Genomic DNA, 8350 nt, shown 5'->3' on the forward strand with positions numbered 1-8350 from the left:
TCAGTTTAAAAAAAATAAAAGAAAATGATGGAAATGTCAAAAAAATAAAAGAAAATAAGTTTCCCATGTGATATGTGGTCTAGTTGTTGGGAAAATTTGCAAATGTGAATTTTGACTTTATTTGCAAAATCTCTCTGGAATTTGTAAAATGGGCATAACTTTTGCATACTAACTCGGATGAAAAAGTTTTTTATATGAAAAATCATCTACTCGAAAAGTTACGGGGCTTTTAAGATTTGGAGGCAAAAAAATTCAAAAAATTTCAAACTTACTAGTTTCAAGAAGTATTAGTGTTACTAAATAATTATTCAAGAATATTAGTGTTACTAAATAATTATTTCAGTTTTTTGAATTTTGGTCAAATTTGGTCAAACTATGGTCAAATTGTGGTCAAACAATGGTCAACTAATTATTCAAGAAATATTACTGTTACTAAATATTAGTGTTATTTTTTTAGAACAATAGTTTCAAACTCAAACAGTGAAATGTGTGACTTCATGCTCAAGCTAAATTCCTGAGGTTAATAGGATTGACATCTTACTATTGTCAGGAAAACAACAAGTGCAGACTTGGAAACGAGGGAGAATAGAACCAGGAAGTTAAGCGTGCTCAGGCTGGAGTAGTGAGAGGATGGGTGACCGTCCGGAAATTTAGATGATGATGGGTGATAAGAGGTTAAAAATTGAGCAGTGGTGAGGGGTGAGGGGTGATTAGAGATGAGAGGTTAAAATAATTCAGAAATTTGAAAATAAAAAAATTCCAAAAAAAAATTCAATTTTTTTTAAAATCCTTTAATACTGGTTAGTGTTACCAACCGGGACTAAAGGTGGACCTCCAGGCAGCGGCCACGTGGAGAGCCTTTAGTCCCGGTTCGTGTAAGAACCGGGACTAAAGGGGGAAGCTTTAGTAACGACCCTTTAGTCCCGGTTCCAGAACCGGGACTAAAGGCCCTTATGAACCGGGACTAAAAACCCTTTTTCTACTAGTGTAGTGGCGCACCAGTTTTGCCTACTAATGGCGCACTACAGGTGCGCCACTAGCATCACGCCATTAGAATTAAATTCTAATGACGCACCACTGGTGCACCATTAGTATCTGGTGTTCTAATGGCGCACCACGTAGTGCGCCATTAGTATAGCCCACAGTGCGTCATTAGTGTGATTATCACAGTGCGCCATTAGTGTCTTCTGTGGTGCGCCACTAGTATTAATATTAGGGATTATTTTTTTTCTGATATTTTCATAGGTTACAAAATATATTATTGGACAGAATTTAGACAACACCACACAGCAACAGCAGATTCATCGTATACAATAGAAGATTAGTCTCCCAATACAATTCATCATATTAGTCTCCGAATTCAAAAGACCGAACAAAGATAGAACATTACAAGTCTCCAGACCGCGAGTAGCAAGTTTGTCTTCACATTACAAGTCGATATCGATCATCTAAACTACCATCACATAGAAGAGAGTTGCAGTCATCACGATGAGCATCATCGCGATGAAACTGGTCTTCATCCGGTTCCTCCAACGCTCCCTCCTCTCTCCCGCTAGATAGTGGGCGTATCTAGATTCCGCCTCCGCCCTAGTGGTGTACCCTTTGTAATTGTTACCGCTGAAACGGTGAACCTGTCTCCGACATTCCTTCCAGTCGTCGTAGACTCCGGGAACCTTACCCTTGTACACGACATACAACGGTATCTCTATGCACAAGCGAAACAACAGATAATACATAAGTAATATATAAGTATGCAACAAAAAGATCAGAAGAGAAAAGCAAGACATTAATAGCACGATTCATGGTCCTACTAATAAATAGCATCGATTACATCTAAGTTGAACGACTGTCCAAACCAAAGAGACATACAAGTTCATTAAAGTTTAATTACAACATGAGCCAATCAATGTTTCAGAACTACACATAGCATCACTACTTTCGACTCGACTCATAGGACCGGAGCGTCGATGAAGCCGCCGTCTGTCGTGATGGTCATGAAATCGCGGGCGTTGTCACCCTGCATTTGTAGCGTTGTGTCTATCTCACTGTTGGACGGTTGATATCTGAGGTAGAACTGCCCCGAGGTACGAAGGACATCTTGATGGATAATTTCCGCAAACTCCGACTGGATGCGAAAGAATTCTTGTCTGATGTCCGCGTCCTGGATTGCCGACAAGCTCGCGGCCCAATCTTTGAGATTATCTGGTAGCAGAAGGTGATGATGGTCCCGTACGATCGCCCGCATGTGATGGAGGGTGTAGTAGGCATCCTTTTGACCGCCAGGCGGCTGCTTGACGCAGGAGAACTTTGTATTGCGGGCGAACACGTGCGCGTCGTACCGCCTATGAACTGGCTTGGTGAAGGTGCCTCCATATTTGGCGTAGCCGGGAGAACATCATCAAGAACTTTCTTGATATTTGTGTAGTCTATCTTGGAGTCACAGTCCGGGTCGAAATACGTGGCAATGGAATATTTCGGGCTTAAGAGGATGAGTGTGCAATGTGTGTCACTGCACAGTACACGGAATGTTAGAAAAAAAAGAACGATCGAAATCTAAGAAATCATATGTTACGGGGCGGTTAGGGGATGACTTACTCGGGAAAGTAAGGCACGAGGAAGTTATTCTTATCTGGGTTTGCCAGAATGACGCCTTCGAGGTAAGAACTCGCGACATGCCGGTCCCCAGCGCTACACAAGTTCTTGGCACGCATGTAGAAGGGGTCGACTATCATGATGTCCGGGGTCTGGTCTCTAATGATCCGCATCTCCATACTCAGTGAAAACAGCCGAACGAAGGTGTAGTGTAGCGGATGAAGGTTAAACATAGCAAAGATGTCATCAAACCGCAGGACGATCGTACCCTGATGGCGCCATCCACAAAGCCCTTGCCCTCTGGCACCTTGGCCACGAAAACCGGGTATGCCACATCATTCTCTCTGAGACGCCGCTTCTCCAAAGAAAGAACACTGTCATGCAGACTCCGCATAGCACCGGTTGCAGCATTGAGCATATTTGTCGGTAGCATCGCCCTACCCGCCACATGCACCCTCCTCGAGATATCCTTAGGTGAAGGTGGCCCGTCCTGAGCACGGATCGTACTCGCTGCCGGCTGGCTCGCACCCTTGTTACTCTTTCTTTTCCGTCCCTTCTTCTTCTGTTGTAATGGGACCGAGTTCTGCTCACAGACCGCCTTCTTGTATGTGTTGGGGCTGATAATATTTGGCACCTCGGCTATCTTAGGCTCGGTGAAGTCGACAGCTGGAGACGTCTCCTGAGAACTGAACGCCAGACGATGCCTGTTGCAATTGGGTTTCTCCGCCGTACCAGCTAGACCGCGGTCGTCTTGGTTGGGTTCTTGAGAAAGAGGCCCGCAGAATTCGTCATCGTACCCATGTTCGGCAAAGTACTTATCGACATTGCTAAATGTACGGCCATCGTCGTTGTCGTCGTCATCCAGATCTTGTGCCATATGCATGTTCGGATCCTGTGCCATAGGGATGCCCGGCATGTCCGGTAGCGTTGCGGCGGTCTTGCCATGGCTTGGCGCCGGCACGACTGACGATGTTGTCTTTGGGGTGGTGTCCCCCACCCCCAAATGAATCTGGCTCTTCAGCCAAAGCAGGGGCCAGCTTAGGCAGGCGCTGAGGGTCATCAGATCATCTTCGTCGGCCCCGGCGGGTCGAATCGGAGGTAACAACTCGTCGAAGCCTGGCAGCACCCGAACCAGTTGAACCCTATACACGGTGGGTGGCATCGGTTTACCGTGGAACATGGGGTTGCCCGGTTGAACGATTTTGCCCTTGGCGACATCGACCAACTTGTCGTTCACAAAGTGCAGCAGAGTGCACGGAACATCGGCGGAGCCCTGCGAAAACATGTAGGGAGTCAGGGATGCCCAGTCAAAGGCAAAAGGAGATGAAGTCCTCGGCCGAGAGGCTTAATTAGTTACCGTAATGATGGCGTCGAGCTCGGCTAATGTCGAGGCACCGCCAACGGCGGGCGTGCAACTGACGGAGGGGCCGCTTGCTGCCGAGGTGCCGGCCGACGTACACCCGGGCACATTAAGCTCCAATGCCGGCCATGCCGGCGTCGGAGACACCAATACCGCCGCCGCCGGAGACACCAATGGCGCCGCCTGCGCGTTGTGCGAGTTGCTGGCCGTGAAGCTGAGAAACGGGGGCGGCCCCTGTTGGCCACCCGCAATCCACGTCGTCAGCCCATGAATCAAGGTAGGCATAATGCCGGTGAGCGTTGATCCCAGTTGTTGTTGTACTTGCTCTTAGACAATCTCCGAAATCCGCTCCACTTGTGCCTTGAGTTCTTGAACCTCGCGCGACTGGCTTTCCGAGCTGGTCTTTTTCTCCTTTCGCCCACCAGCGGTATAGTATGACGACCATTTTGTGGACAAGCCTTTGCCGGCCACACGACTAGCTGACGACGGCTTACTGAGCTTATCCTTGTTCTTCATTACGTTCAACGCCCTATTTAGAGTGCTGTCCCAAGCAGGGGTGCTCTGAGACGACCCCGCGCTACTGCTTTCAGTCTCCTTCGCCAGAACAAGCTCAAGCGCCCTGGTCTTCGGATCCGTGGTATGCTCCTTTGTTATCGGGTCCTCCTTGTACCGGGCCCTGACATAGTTCCCGGTCTGCTTGTCACTGTTGTATTTCTCGAAGCGGGGCGGTAGGCCTTGCTCGGCACGCTCCGCGTCCTCCTTGTCCCATATAGGCTCCACCACTCTGTAACCACCGGGACCGAGTTTGTGTTCCCCTAAGTTCAACTCCCGCATTTCTTTCCCCCACTGACTTGATTCAGAGGTTGCACTGCTCTCGCACTTGATCTTGAACTCCTTGTAGTCATCTTCACTGATCGAAGGATTTTTCGCCTTGATCTTCTCATAACTATCACCTTTCTCAATCATTCTCTTCACATCGCTTCTCCAAGTAGACAGGGCCGTGCTCATCCTCGTGAGGGCGGCACTGTTCACTTTATTCCCTGAGAGGCGTGTGTTTTCAAATTCAGCGGGGAACTTGTATCATTCGTGCAGCTTCGTGAAGAGGAGGTTGCGCAAATTCCCTCGGTCCTTATGCCTAAGGTTCTCGGTGTTGATCGAGACGGTGCTCCGGAGAATGCACCCGAGCTGAACCGAGTACCCCTTGACTATACGTTTGGGCTCCGTTGAATGCCCGTCGGAGTCCACTTGAGTAAATTCCTCCTTGACGGTGCGGAGCGCGTTCGGGCGCCGGTCCTTCCGTTGCCTCTTCGGTTGGCTGCCATCTGTGCATGCGCCGCCATCATCAGTGGTGGCATCCTCGGCGGCACCATCAGTAGTGGCATCCTCGGCGGCACCATCAGCGGTGTCATCCCCGACGCCACTAGGGGTTTTGTAGTCAGGATCGGTGTCTTTCGCGGCGTCCTCATAGCGGTGAGGTTGTTCCTCCATCTCCTGGGACAGCTCCTAGAATTGCTTGCCGCCCGAACCGCCGGCCTCATTGTTGTGGGCCATGTTTCGCTCTAAATAGGAAAAAAGTTTGGTCAAAAAGTTGGTTATTGTCAAGGAACAAGATCATGGTCTCATCATTTAGGGTTTGTCGACACCGAGGCATCCTAAAAGCTAAGCTTTTATCATTTAGGGTTTGTCGACGCCGAGGCACCCTAAAAGCCTAAGCATACATCATTTAGGTTCTTATCGACACTGAGGCACCCTATAGAAGCCAAGGTTTCATCATTTAGGGTTTATCGACGCCGAGGCACCCTAAATGCTAAGTTAAGTTTTCATCATTTAGGGTTTATCGATGCCGAGGCACCCTAGGTTGGGCCTAATCACTTGGCACTAATCACTTGGCTCTATTGCCACCTATGCAGGAAGAATGGCAGGGCATTTGATCCTACTTAACTAAGTACAAAGATACCCCGGCCCATGCATTAGTCGCAAGTGCCCCATATGTCCTATTTTTAGCAAAGTCATGCTAAAATTCACGAAAATTTTTAGCATGACCTTTGCTGAAAATAGGACATATGGAGTACCCGAATTTGCCGGAACGGAAGTTAATCGACATTCCGGCAAACTCAAGGGTCTCTTGGGGTACCTGCAAAATCATTACCCCACCCCCGCCCAGCTGCAACCCCACAACACCCCACAATATCATCACGACACGATGGTCAGAGACAAAACCCCCGAATATCATCAAAATCCTCCAGTTATGAAGTAAAACTTCTGAAGTGTTCCAGGACTAGAACCTGAAGTGTAGTCAATGGCTTCACCTATGCCACAACATACATAGTACATAGAGTTGACATCTCAGCATCGATCGCACCACACGCCACAGCATACATAGTACATAGATGATCCAACAGACTACATAGCGGGACAGTTTAAGCGTGAATCGCATCATACAAAATAGAAGAACTTCACTACACAACTGAAACTCAATTAAGCTAGTTAAATGGAGTTCATCTACTCACTAGCAGTACTACTAACTGGCAGTACTTAAACAAGTTAAGCTACTCACTACACTACTGGCTACTCACTTAAGCTAGAAGCTACAAGTTAAACACATTTTACCAAAGGTATCTTCTTTAGAATGAATGCTTTTACGTAGAGACATAGTTCTGTTAGAATGCATGCTTATACTTCATGTAGTGGTAGAGATACCTTTTTAGTTTAATGTATGTACATAAAAGCTGAAACTCTAAAAAGAATGTCATTTTATAAAAAAAAATATCAGAAAGCCCCAATTCATTGGATGCAGAAGTCTGACAAGTGACAAAGTGAAGTCCACGTGGTCATATTCAATATGTGAAACTGACCAGAATCACACAGGATGACAACGATATGCGAAGTTGCACTACTGTTCCCAATTTTACCTAGGTTTCACAGTTTTCATTCGAGCTGGCACAAAACTTCAAGAATATTGTGTAAAAACGTGAAAAGAAGTCCATGGTCAGATTGTCCCTTACCATAGGTTATTCTGTCAATCTTTGTTAAGCGGAACTATCTATAGTCCATGTGTTAAAAAATGCAGTGACATTCAGATCACTGTTGTGCGAAAATTCAGTTAACACACTGTCAAAAAAATTCAGTTACAAACATACATTCAGTTTGAATTAATCTCTCATATTCCCTTCACATTGCTAACCATATGGCCAAAATATTGTCCCTAGACATCTCCTAGTCCTACCCAAGATAAACCCTAGTTACAAAAAAGGGCAACCTGGTGCATGTAGCTCCCGCTTGCGCAGGGTCCAGGGAAGGGTCCGACCAAAAAAGCAGTGCAAAAATTCAGTTAACACACTGCCAATACATTTAGTTTGAATTATTTCTCATGGTGATCCTTAAAAAATTCTTATGACAGAACTACCAACTTTATAAACCCAAGATAAACCCTAGGAAGAATCAGAGAGGGAGAGGTCAAGGAGGGAGGAGCAGAGAGGGAGAGGTGGGAAAGGGAGGCGGGGGTGAGTTGGATGGGGTACCTGCGGGCGTAGAAGACGGGGGCGTCGGCGAGGACGAAGACGCCGACGCTGTGGACGTCGACGCTGTGGACGCTGTGGATGTTGCCACGAATTCGGCGTCGAGCGGTGGAGGTCCTCCTAGGCAGGCCGCATGGTCGAGGGCGTCGAGCGGTGGCGGTCCTCCTGGGCGTCCAAGCTCGTTCGGGTCCTCGTAGTCGAAGAGGAAGACGGCGGCGGTCCTCCTAGGCAGGCCGCGCGGTGTTGGACGGCGAGCACGTCGAGGGCGCAGGCGGGGCCGCGGGGGGGAGGGGGCGCTTGGGCGGGAGGACGTCGAGGGCGCTCGGCTCGGGGACGGCGAGGGAGGCGGCGCTCGGCTCGGGGACGGCGAGCACGGGGGGCAGCGGGTGAGATCGATGAGGCAGGGGAGAGATTAGAGAGATTGGGGATTTAGTGTGGGGGGAAGCTTACTAATGGCGCATCCCGCAGCGGTGCGCCATTAGAATGTTTTTTAGATAGCAATGGCACACCCCCAGCAGGTGCGCCATTAGTAATCTTTTTTTTACATAGCAATGGCGCACCACCGAGAGGTGCGCCATTAGTAATCTTTTTTTTATATATAGCAATGGTGCACCAGCCATAGGTGCGCCATAAGTAATTTATTATTTTTTTGTTGCATCTAATAATTTTTAAGAAAATGAATATGAATATGAAACAGTAATATATTTTTTATAAAAATAGTAATAATTTTTTTAAACATATCATAAAATTTGTTATTTGAAAATATTTATGAATATGAAAAAATATCATCAAATTTATTATTTGAAAATATCATCAAATTTGTTATTTGAAAATATAATCAAATTTGTTTTTTATTTTAGTTGCATTCATTTGTGACGGT

Source organism: Triticum dicoccoides, chromosome 4B, assembly GCF_002162155.2.
Source record: "Triticum dicoccoides isolate Atlit2015 ecotype Zavitan chromosome 4B, WEW_v2.0, whole genome shotgun sequence".
In the NCBI taxonomy this organism is placed as follows: domain Eukaryota; kingdom Viridiplantae; phylum Streptophyta; class Magnoliopsida; order Poales; family Poaceae; genus Triticum; species Triticum dicoccoides.